Genomic DNA, 12586 nt, shown 5'->3' on the forward strand with positions numbered 1-12586 from the left:
ATCAGGATAGCAGGTTCTTGAGCACATTTTGGTCAAGCCTCTGGACACTATTGGACACCAAGCTCACCAAGTCGACTGCATTCCATCCTTAGACTAATGGCTAGACAGAGGTCATCAATAGAATGATATTGCATAGACTCCGCATGTACAAATTCAAGCATCCACGAACTTAGGATGAGAAACTTCCCTATGTGTAACACAGTTATATCAGAGCTTTCCATAGCTCGACTGGTTGCAGTCCCTTCCAAGTGGGTCTAGGATTTCAACCATTGTGTATGATTGATGTTGCCATGTCTTATGTGACTACACAGACATAATCCACACATGTACTATCTGAGGCTGATAAAGCAACCAGAATTATTGAAGGCATCCAACACATCCGCCAGCAGGTTCATGACATCTTAGAGAAGTCCAATGTCAAGTACAAGCAGCGACATGATCTACATTGGGTGCCACACAAGTTTCAGATGGGTGACAAAGTTTGGTTGCATTTGTAGAAAGAACGTGTTACTATAGCCCATCGAAAGCTCAGACCACTTCAATATGGGACTTACACCATTACTAAGGTTGTGGGAGATAATTATTTTGAGCTCAAAATTCCCCCATTCCTTGGCCTGCACCCAATGTTCAATGTGGACCTCCTTTGGCCAGACTTTCCACCATTACTGGACACATTAGACATTGTAGAACAACTCACACCAACAGAGCTAAACCCATATTACATGGAACATGCCACAACTGATTGGATCATGGACATGCAGATCAAGAACACTCACCAGCAAAATATCCAATTGTATCGAGTTGTCAAAGATGGCCAGCTCCTGCACCAAGGCAAGTGGCTCACCAGGGACCAAGTTTAGCAGAAGTTTTCTCATCTCATGGAGGCACTCAAAGGAATGGGGCCCATTGCTTCCTAAGGGGGGAGGATTGATCCAATTGGATATTGGTGGCCACTCACCTATTCCACTTGGACCCCCACGATTGTACCATTGTTCCTTTCTGTTTCTGTAATTGTAGCACATTTTACTATTTTTGTCAGTTTTTCGGGTCCTAAACTTCAAGAGTCATTTTGAGGCCCTAAATAACTTTTTTTGGAAAACGAGAAACATGTCTCATTGGGTAATGTTTGCTGTCAAAAGTTATAGTTATTGGATAGATATTTCTAGCAAGGTATCGTGCACATCAAACAGATATCGTATGCCAAAGTTACGACCCCTAGAAGTTTATGTACCAATTTACCCCAACGGGACCCATAGGTTTGGTGCTTCATCTCCTAAGGTTAGGTTTTTGGATGTTTAGGGTTTTCCATTGTTTCTCAATAATAAATAGGCCTTCGACTCTCATTCTAACATAGTTCAGAGGAATGTAGCTGCCACATCTCTTCTCAAAGATAAGTTACCATCATCTCAGCTAGTTTATTTCCATTCTATATGTAAGCATATTTAAGTTCTTTGATATTAATGAATTGAAGTTTTATTTCTGTTGCATCTTTGTGTTTATGCTTATATCTGTATTTTGTTGCATTCATGCATAAGTTTGGATCATTGTGACCCCTTAGACTACTATATTTACCAAGGAGGTCTAAGCATTTGTATCATCCAAGAATGGTTCATTTATGTAATGTAAATGAGGTTTCCCCTCAAAGAGGACAATTTTTAAGTCGTTAATATATATTTTCTTCATTTTTGTGAGATGGTTGCATAACAGTGTGTATGTGTGTGTGTAGATATATGTATGTGTTGCATTTATGAAATTATTGTTGTTGTTAAATTAATCGCTCAAACGTGTGCCTTTGGACAGTAAAGAGGTGTTGGGTGAAGCACTTGCTAATGTCATTATAAACTGTAATATGCAACAGAATGTAAATGAAAAAAATTGATAATAGAGTTTATGCCACACTTTTATAGTGGAATTCCATTTTGTATGAAATACATAACAATGTTGCTAACAATATATATGTGAATAGCTTAATGACATCGTGACTGCCATGGGCAGTGAAAGGATCCATAAGGATATGGAATAACACTTGGAAACCTTGGGCATATAGACCCTTTTATTATTATGCAGCAATTACAAGGAGACTTCTTACTTGGCAGCTTCTATGGTTGCATACATATAATTGTTCGTATAGCTACAAGCTTGTGATTTTTACACAGGAGACGTTGCTTAAACATTGGAAGAGTTACCCTATATTTTAAGTATAAGTATAGTTGAATTCCTTGTGTTAAGGCTTAGTTAGCCTTGCATTATGAGAAGCCTAGATATCTTTCGCTAGCTTCCTAGCTTCATTGGTAGGGTATCAGACAGTTATTCATAGCACCATAGAGTTGCTTGCAGTCTTACATTGAAGTTATAAACCCTTGGCGTGTGGTAGGAAAGGTGAAGCCCTTTAGGGATTCACAACAGGCCCATGACATATTGCAACTCCAGGAGCGCCTATGTCGGCACAGAGGGGCATTCCCTACTTCGATATGGGGAATATAATATGGTTAGGAACTCATTGGAGGGGCCCTCTCCCAATCTCAGGAGGGGTAGCATAGTGGAGTACATTAGCAAAAAACTTTCGCCATCATTGTCATTGCACAACAATGTCATTCACTATGTTTACTCAAATCATGTGGCAGAGCCCTAGTAGGAATACCCAGTGAGAAGCAATTGGTGAGGAATTGAGATGAGCTCTTGTGATGCCAGTTGAAAACTAGATCAAACTCATAGTTCCAAGGTTGAATGGGTTCTCCTAGTTGGGCCATGGCAAAGTCAAGAGCAAGTTCAATATGGTGTAGGAGGCCAAGAATTAAACTTATAATAAAAAATTGGAGAACCTTATCCTTGCACCATTCAAAACCCTAGTTATGGTAGCCGAAACTTAGCGCACTTGATTTTCCTTGATGCAATTTCATAAGTAACTAATGATGTGGCTCAAGACCTCCATCCCGAAGGGATTAACCCAAAGACTTATATTGCACAGCAAAAGGATTGAGAGGGATGACATCATCCAAGTATGAGCTGGCTACCACGAAGTCCCGACAAGGGTGCCATTGGCTAGGGTGGTGCCCACCAAATAACGCAACTCTTGACACCTAATCTTCATGATTGGGGGAATTTGTAAATAAATAAATCAAGAATGTGAACAGTCATCGGGAGATGAACTGAACAATCACTCCTAAAGTATATAACAATAACCTACCTATGGAATAATCAGACGAATCAGTTTTTCTGCCTTTGGAGAGTTACTGCCTAACCTGACATGGTATCAGAGCCAGTTCTAAAAATAGTTGTAACTCCTTTCATTTTTGCTACTGTGGGCTGTACGCAGGCCTAAGCTCTGTCCTCAAACGCCTATGTCGTTCTGTCCACTGAGCGTTGCTCTGCCTCCATTGCATTGCATTCACCTGATTACTCTGTCCTATCTAACTGTTCTGCTCTCTGACATGCTGCGACTGAGCTGGTTCCGTTGCAAACTCACCTCTGTCCATAACGCGCTGCCTTTCCAGCACTGCCTCTGCTGCAAACTCATCTGCTATCCATTTCCTGTTGAATGCTCATTGGAATATTCGTGGTGAAAGAGTCTGTTGGCTTTGCAGCTAACGAAGACATCGTGGAGGGCGCTTTGGAGAGAAGCCAAGGGCATAGAAAGTTTTCCATGGAATTTTATCAAGGGAAAACTAGTCGTCTTCTCGGCCTCCTCGGTGTTCTTTTCGTCATCTGATTTTTGGTTTACAGCAGATACAGCAAGCCTTCTATGCTTTGAACGTAGAGGAGGGTGCCCGATCCTATTGCAATTCCAGATAGGCAAGCCACCCCTCATTGTCGCTGCGGCACCAAATCTCTCAACAGCCATTGTCTTGATCCAATCTTTATCTATTGTCCTTCCTCTGTTGTACTTGCAATTTAAACAAGATCCAAGACCAAATTCTACCTTATTTTCCGAAACTGAAAACAAGGCCTCCTTTTGCGGTTTCGACACATAGTCGCTGCGATTCTATGGAGTTTCTTTGGCATAGATTTTTGGGGTAAAATTCTGGGTATTGTGGTTTGCTCACACTAATTATTCTGTGTATCATTGGAAATGACAGTCTTTCCATCACTAGTTGTGTATTATTGGAAACGACAGTCTTTCCATTTGCTATTCCACTCCCCAGCGGAGCCTGCTCGGATAAGGCTTTCATTCAGTAGCTTAGAACATATGGATGCTCAGTTCAACACTGATGAAGTCTTTACCGTTTCTACCTTAGAGTCCGGCAGTGGATTGTTATCTACAGGTTGTTTGGTTGCAGAATTGTGGCTCTCAGCCTTACCCAGTGGGAAGGCGCTTCTTCAACGTGGGTCTTCATCCACATCCGGGTAAGATCATACTCCGGTTGGGTGTTCTTTGGCTGAAAGTGGAAGACTTAGAGCGTAGGTTTGGCCTCAGCCTTCTGCTATTATTATGGTATCACGATTCAAAGTCAAAGATTAGTGTCTATGTTTTGTCCCAGAAAGTTATAAGGTGAAACTGAGTTTGCATCATTGTAATAAGTATTCAGATAATCTTGTAAGTATTGAAGTTATTAAACGAGTGAATGTATGGATGAACAGTTGGTATTATTCTGGATGCTTTTATCTAACATTAGAGGGATTTGAAGAAAATATAGTGCATAAAGTTGTAGCGTAAGGAAGAGATTTGAAATCCTTTGAGAATGCCTTTTTGAGTGCAATTTCACTGTACATCAGTAGAAGTTTTTTTTATCAGCAGAAGTTTCTTATCAGCAGAAGTTTTTTATCAGCAGAAGTTTTTTTTTATCAACAGAAGTATTTTTTACAGAATGCATTCAATCATCTCTATGGTAGGAATAGTTCTCACTGGCAAGGAGAACTATCCTGAATGGTCCCGGATGATAGAACACACCCTCATCTTTAATGAGTTGTGGAAAGGAGTGTGTGTCGAAGAAGGAGACAATGACCCAGTGCAGCCTACATCAGACAAAGAGCTCGTCATTTGGGAAAACAAGAACAGCAAAGCCTATGCATTAATCGCAGCATCTGTAAATGAAGAGGTGAGTCACCATATTTCATCATATTCAACTGCCTTTGAAGCTTTACAAAAGCTGAAAGAACTCTATGACTCACATTCTGCACTTGAAGTTGTTCAGCTCATGATTAAACTCTTCACTCTTGAACTGAAAAATAATGATCCTCTTGCTCTTGCATTTGAAGTAAAGTCTATAATGCATGATATCAAATCCACTAAGGTTGAGCTGGATATCCCTCTTATTGCTTTTCTCAAGGCACTCTATCCTACCTACTCCAATTATCTTGAGTCTTTACAAGCAAATGGAAATCTTAAAGATATAGCCTTTGACTCTCTTGTGAAAAAGTTTGCTGAAAGAGAGAAAGCCTTTGGAAAGAAGACAGCCCCTGAATCTTCTGAAGAGACTGTGTGCCTTGCTCATAAAGAAAAGCATCCTGCTCAAGATTCTACAAGAGGAAGAGGTGGACGAAGAGGAAGAGGAAGATACTTCAGAGGCAGGGGGGCAGACATTGTCAAGGAGAAAAGGCAGATCTGCATTGCATTCGCTGTGAACGAAATGGATCACATGATGCTTCTACATGCAAGCTACCATGGGACAAAATTGAGCAGAAAAGAAACCAGCAGAAAGGTAAAACTGATGATACAGACAAAGGTAAAGCACCTGAATCCGCTCACTATATTGAGGCACAATGTAACATTGGAGTAAATGAAGATTTGTTTAATGCTTCACTTGCTTCTTCAAAAAATGATTGGTTGCTTGATTTAGGAGCAACCTGTCATATGACTCATAGAAAATATTTTTTTGAAGATTTCACTGACAATGTTGATGGAGCAGTATACTTTGTAGATCAGTCAAAAATCAAGCCATCAGGGCTTGGCACAATCAAGCTTAAATTGCCTGGTCTTCCAGACTTTCTTCTGGATCATGTTCTATATCTCCCACAGCTCAAGAGAAACTTGTTGTCCTTGGTCCACATCCGCCAGCAAGGTCACTCCATTCATATGTTTGATGGCAAGCTTGAGGTAAGAAAACCATCTGACCACTCACTTGTCATGAGGGGAATAGAAGAAGAAAGGCTTCTCAAACTACAAGTAACCTCTGCTCATGCACAACATTTCTCATATATTTCTCATCATGAAGAAGGTACACTTCCATCAAGTTTATTATGGCATGCTAGATTTGGACATTTAAACTATGACAGTCTCCGCTTATTGAAGAAAAATGGTGTTGCTGGTTTGCCTACAATTCCTAGGAAACATAAGCAATGTGATGCTTGCATTCTAGGAAAGCATAGCAAACAACCTTTTCATGATTCACATTCAAGAGCACATAGGAAGCTTGAACTCATTCATTCATATTTATGTGGTCCAATGCATGTTCCTTCTGCAAATGGAAATAAATATATCATGACATTTATTGATGATTACACCAGAATGTGTTGGGTTTATTTATTGAAGAACAAATCTGATGCCTTTCAAACATTCAAGAATTTTCATAAATGGATTGAAAATGATGCACAATCTCATATTGGGTCTATTCGCACTGATAATGGAAAAGAATATTTATCAAATGAATTTGAAAACTATCTTCACCAACATGGGATAAAACATCAAACAATTGTGCCTTATAATCCCCAACAGAATGGTGTAGCTGAAAGAATGAATAGAACAATCTTGAATATGGTATGATCCATGCTTTTCTTCAAAAATGTAAAGATAATGTTTTGGGCTGATGTTGTTCTACGTGTTGCATATATAAAGAATAGATGTCCATCTAATGCTATAAGAAACAAGACTCCTTATGAATTGTGGTATGGACATGTTCCTTCCGTAAAACATCTCAGGGTCTTTGGTTCCATCGGTTATGCTTTGATACCAAAGGTACATAGAAACAAACTTGGTGCTAGAAGTCGTATGTGTATCTTCTTGGGGTATTCAAACACCTCCAAAGCATACCGTCTCTATGATGAAGTAAATAAAAAGTTTGTTGTATCTAGAGATGTAATTTTTCTTGAATCATCCAAATTTGACAATGTTGTTGAGCGGTAACTTGATCGCTTGGATAGATTCGCAAAAACGAAATCATTTCAAGAGTTCGATAATAAGATTCCACATCTTGAAGGGGGGATTCCTATACTAGAACAACATGTGGAATCTTCTTCTGAAGAACAATCTCCTCTGCATGAAATTCCAACAACGGATGATGCTTTAAGTGATGTAATTGATAGAATTGGGAGACTCAATCTTGATTCAGTCCCAACTCAATCAACAAAGCAGCCTGGACCATCTCAGAAAGGTCCCCCAAAGTGGCTGACAAAGACACTTGAAAGTGTTCATCCTGATGAAATTGGAAAAACAGGAACCAAAAATTCAAACCGACAAAATGGAGGTGATGTAGATGACTCTAATTCCCCTGTTGATATGGATGTTACTTATGATTGTGAATTGAAATTGTCTACAGATTTTGAACCAACTTCCTTCAAAGAAGCTGCTTCTCATGATGAATGGAAAGAAGCGATGCAAAAGGAGTATGATGCCCTCATAAAGAATGGCACTTGGAAGCTGGTTGATCCTCCATTTGGAACAAAACCAACTGGCTGCAAGTGGGTCTACAAGAACAAGTACAAAGCTGATGGCTCACTTGACAAGCACAAAGCTAGACTTGTGGCAAAATGTTTTGCACAGAAGGAAGGGGTCGATTATGAGGAAATTTTTGCCCCCATAGCGAAATGGGCCACCATCCGGACACTCTTTGCACTAGTAGCTCAGAACGGTTGGAAAGTCCATCAAATGGATGTAAAAACTGCATTCTTGAATGGAGATCTAAAAGAGAATGTTTTTATGTCCCAGCCTGAAGGATTTGCTATGAAAGGTCATGAACATAAAGTATGCAAACTTGTGAAGTCCTTGTATGGCCTCAAAAAAGCACCACGAGCCTGGTATGAAAAACTAACTGAGCATCTTCTGAAACACAACTTCAATCATTTTGATCTTGATGATGCAACTTTATTTGTCAAGAAAGTTGGCAAAACAGTTGTGTATCTTGTGGTATACGTAGATGATCTTTTAATGACAGGGAACAATGAAAGCTACATTACATCCATAAAGAAGGAATTGGGGAAAAGTTTTGAAATGACTGATTTGGGCTATGTTCATTACTATCTTGACATTGAAGTAACCCAACATCCAAAATCCATATTTCTTTCTCAAAAGAAATACATTGGAGATTTGTTAAATAGATTTGGCATGACAGAGTGCAATCCTCCTTCTACTCCAATGGAACAAAACTTAAAGCTCACATCTATTTAAGGAAAGGAATTTGAGGATGCAACAAAGTATAGACAGCTTGTAGGAAGTCTCATCTACCTCACTACTACCAGACCAGACATTTCATTTACTGTTGGAATCCTCTCCAGGTTCATGCAAAAGCCTTGTGAGGGACATTGGTCTGCTACAAAAAGAGTTCTAAGGTACTTGAAGGGAACTCAAGACCTTGGAATCAAGTATACACAGGTGGACGACTTCAACTTGATTGGATACTCTGATTCAGACTTCGATGGAGACAAAGAAACTGGGATATCTACTTCAGGATATGCTATGAGTCTTGGATCAGGAGTTGTCTCCTGGAGATCACGCAAACAGTCAGTTCCAGCAGATTCCACAACAGAAGCAGAATATGTGGCAGCAGCTAAAGCAACGAAAGAAATTGTGTGGCTCAGGAAAATTCTTGAAGATTTGCAGGTAAAACAAGTACAATCAACTCCACTCATGATTGATAACACCTCTGCAATAAAGTTGGCCAAGAATCCAAAGTTCCATGATCGAACAAAGCATATCAATACTAAATATCATCTGATTCGACATCATGTTGAGGCCAAAACAATCCATCTCCGTCATTGTTCCACAAATGAGCAAATTGTAGACATCTTCACCAAAGCACTTGGAAAGGAAAAGCTTGAACGATTCAGAATGATGCTTGGACTCACCAACATCCCTTCAGATTAAGGGGGGGAATGTTGACACCTAATCTTCATGATTGGGGGAATTTGTAAATAAATAAATCAGGAATGTGAACAGTCATCAGGAGATGAACTGAACAATCACTCCTAATGTATATAACAATAATCTACCTATGGAATAATCATACGAATCAGTTTTTCTGCCTTTGGAGAGTTACTTCCTGGCCTAACAGCAACCTAGAAGATTTTGTTTGGCAGTGTCAAGATCAAACAGGTGATGTCAGTTGTTACAAAAGCCCGATGGATATACTATTGGTTGAGAGGAGGCCTTATCTACCAGATCTGCTCAGTGGCCCCTGCCTGGAAGTACAAAGGAGAGCGACTAAGGAAAGCGTCGGCTAAGACCTTGTAGGATGATGTAAGGTAGGTGTGTGGTAGTGCATCCATTGGCAGAGGCTGCTATTAGTGAGGAAGTGGGTCATGTGACAGGTGAGCTCGTTGGTCATATCTCAAGACTTCCTAGAGGTGTGTGGGAAAGAGCGGGGTGACATGTCTCTAAAGTACCCACCAGACAGGTTAAAGGGTAGTGTGGGAGTACTCATTGGGGCATATACATTGGGCGATGTGGAGACTTAGCCACATGGGCAAATGAGAAGCGTAGAAGCATGGAGGTGAGAACCACCAATCCTTGTAGGCCTAGAAGTCTCACCCTAGAGGCACCAAAAGACGCGCAAAGGAGAGAATTGGGATCCAAGGGGTGGGATGATGTGGTACAAGTAGTGGTGATGACCAATGGGAAGAAAGTTGTGCAGTCCCACCATCCCCGTAAGTTCGGAAGAGATATCTTGGCAGGTAACAAGGAAAACACTTAGGAATTGCCAGGAAATAATAAGCAGGGTGGCGTGTCTAGTGGGACCCACTCAAGAAGCATACCAGTGCTATGTTTAAAGGTGTCAGGTTAATGCAGAGAGTGGAGGTTGTTGCATGCAACCTCCACTCTCTGCATTAACCTCCACACCTTTAAACATATCACCATTATGCCTCTTGAGTGGGTCCCACTAAACACGCCACCCTGAGACTTGTATGATGTGTTGGGAAGCCTAAGTAGAGTTCGAAGAAAAAAACTATGTTTTACCCCATTCCTTTAACAATAATTGAGGGGTTGGGTATGTTACAAGTGGTATCAGAGCATTTAGGTTCAACACTTGGACTCGACGGGCTCTATTTTGAGCGAGTAATGATTTCTAGATGACTAACCAATAAATTATTTAGGTGTTAAAAGTTGATCTAACTAATAAATTGCAGGTCTAACAGGTGAACTGACTCTACGAGATATAAGCTAGTAATACCCTATTGAGTTGATATCACAGACTTGAATGTGCAATTAATTATTGCTACTTATGCACTAATATAGATTGTTCTGTTGCGGAGATGAACACAATCTGGTTGATTTTCTATTAATGAAATTACATATTGTGTGATTAGTGCATATGAATTATTAGATGTGGTTAGTATGCTAACATGGTTGTTCTGTCATAAGAAGGTTCTCCATGATAGCTCCATGAATTCAAAGTTCATGATTATTATGATATTTAATTGATTATTACATGTCAAATCTAATAATGTGTGTGGTTGACATGACATCACAAGCAACATAAGACAGAGGAAACACAACAATGGTGACTGGAATGGTTGAGTACAGTTATGATTGATCACAACACGGAATTGAATGGGTTAGAGATAATGCAGAATAAATGTTAGTGGACCAAGGTGGAGGGAATCACTCCCCAAACTAGATGGACACTTTGAGAATCCTAAGGGATGAAGTGAGAAGCTTCAAGGCAGACAACGAGAGGCTCGTAAGAGCTCAAGAAAGGCAAGTTGAGATCAATGCAATTATCCTGCAGAGTCTCTCAGATTGGTAGAGGCAGAGGCAATCTAAAATTAGGCCTAGTCATAGAGATAGGAAGAGGCATCATGAGACATAAGAGAACAAGGATGGAGCAAATGGTGGCAGGTCCAAGAAAAGGAACAAGCGGGGAATTGAGGATACAGTGCTAGGAGATGTATCTTTGAGCACCCCATTGGAGGAACTAGAACACAGGTACATCATTCTAACAGTCCATCTACTTTGGCTGCCAGGAAGCACCATTAACATTCTCACCATTATCATCACCATCATCTAGGAAGAAAGGGAAAGGATTATATGCTAGAAGAATTTAAGAAATCCAAGCCACCCAAATTTGATGGGGACATAAAGAAAGCAAAGGATGCAAAAGCTTATCTTTTGGGTATGACGAATATTTTCAGAATACACGACTACTCTAAAAATATGAAAGCTAGAATCACCACCTATAGCCTGAAGGGAAAAGTAGATATATGCTGGGAGGATTTGAAAAACGTTAGAGTCATTATTGAGAAAGAATTAATCAGGGTTGAGTATGAGAAGCTCTTCAAATAACAATACCTATCTGAACATTATTATGATAGCAAGGCAAAGGAGTTCTATGAGCTCAAGATGGGGTAGTTATCAAATGAGGAATGTGTCAAATTCCTAGGTCTATTGAGGTATGTATCGTATCTCAAGGATGAGAAAGCTAAAATTCAAAGGTTTATCAGTGAGTTGCCTGAAATTCAGAGATAAAATCGAGTTGCTGGAACCACCTATGCTGAAGGATGTTATTGAAAATATGAAGCATTGTTATGACCAAGAAAAATTTTGGCCACAAACCAAGAGTAATTGGCAGGCCAAAAGCAGCGTTAGACACAAGAAGAGTTGGCTCAAGACAACCAACTCATGCAAGACAACCTTAACAAAAAGCTAATGTTGTTGTTAAGAAAAATGTGCAGTAGCTGACGTCAAGTCAACCCAAGTTTGAAGGTCAAGATCCATTAAGATGTTGGAGTTGTGGTGAGAACCACAAAAGAAGGGATTGTCCACATCAACAAAATGTTGAACCAAAAATTTACAGTGACTAAGGGGCTTGTGCAGTGGGTGAGGTAGCTCAAAGCATGACAATAATTTATGCAGCAGTGGAAAACTGCCAGGAAGATCACTAGGCATCCATCATTGAGATGGAAGGTAAGATACGTGATCAAGTTATTTCCATTTTAATTGATCTATGTTCTAATTATAGTTATGTCAGCCTAGAGCTTTTCGACGAATGCAACCTAGTCAGGGAAATTAAGAATGGAACTATGCAAGGAAGGGAAGTAAATGCTAGCTCAGGAATATAAGCCAAGGGAGGAAAATAAGGGTATTCAAATTCATGTTAAAGGAAGGAGAGAAGATAGGAAGGAGAGAAGATACAAAGGAGAGCAATAGGAAACGAAGGACTCTGGTTCGATCAACAAGCAACACAGAAGACAAAACAAGATAAGGGGATTGGTTTTCTTGTTCCTCGGAGGCTGTGGGTTGAGTTGCTAGTCTCAAGAGCCTTGTAAAAATGTGGGTTCCCTAGAGGATGTGGGTTGAGATAGGATCCCTAGATCCCTGTAACAATTTGGGTCCATGGAATTTGTTGGTTGAGACGGAGTCTCGAGGGTCCTGTAACAGCTTGGGTCCCTGGACGCTATGGGTTGGTATGAAATATGTGGAGCCCTGTAATAGCTTGGG

Source organism: Pinus tabuliformis, chromosome J, assembly GCF_031772625.1.
Source record: "Pinus tabuliformis cultivar Carrire ecotype Pingquan chromosome J, CPIR1, whole genome shotgun sequence".
NCBI lineage: Eukaryota > Viridiplantae > Streptophyta > Pinopsida > Pinales > Pinaceae > Pinus > Pinus tabuliformis.